This window comes from Penaeus monodon, chromosome 22 (genome assembly GCF_015228065.2).
Source record: "Penaeus monodon isolate SGIC_2016 chromosome 22, NSTDA_Pmon_1, whole genome shotgun sequence".
NCBI classification, from domain to species: Eukaryota; Metazoa; Arthropoda; class Malacostraca; order Decapoda; family Penaeidae; genus Penaeus; species Penaeus monodon.
In genome coordinates, this window is record NC_051407.1 from 27,036,809 (window position 1) to 27,037,017 (window position 209).

At 36.4% G+C, this 209-nt stretch overlaps 1 protein-coding gene across 1 annotated transcript in view; it reads left to right on the plus strand.

The window, feature by feature from the left end:
* The window catches only part of LOC119587057 (serine proteinase stubble-like), a gene marked incomplete in the record, with an annotated part of 32,182 nt that overhangs the window by 18,833 nt on the left and 13,140 nt on the right, over window positions 1-209 (plus strand).

Sequence of the window (209 nt, forward strand, 5' to 3'; positions counted from 1 at the left end):
AAGAAAGATAGTAGAGGATAGGATAGAAGAACTGATAATGAATAAAGGATGATAAGAGAAAAGGGTGAGAGAAACGAACGTAAAAAAATAAAAAAGTATGAAAGACAAAGAGAGTTTTAGATAAGTATGAGGTAGGATAAAAAAAAAAAGTCATCCGGATTGGCGTCTGTCGGTCATAAATGGTTTCGGAGATGCAGCCTCTCGCGGCA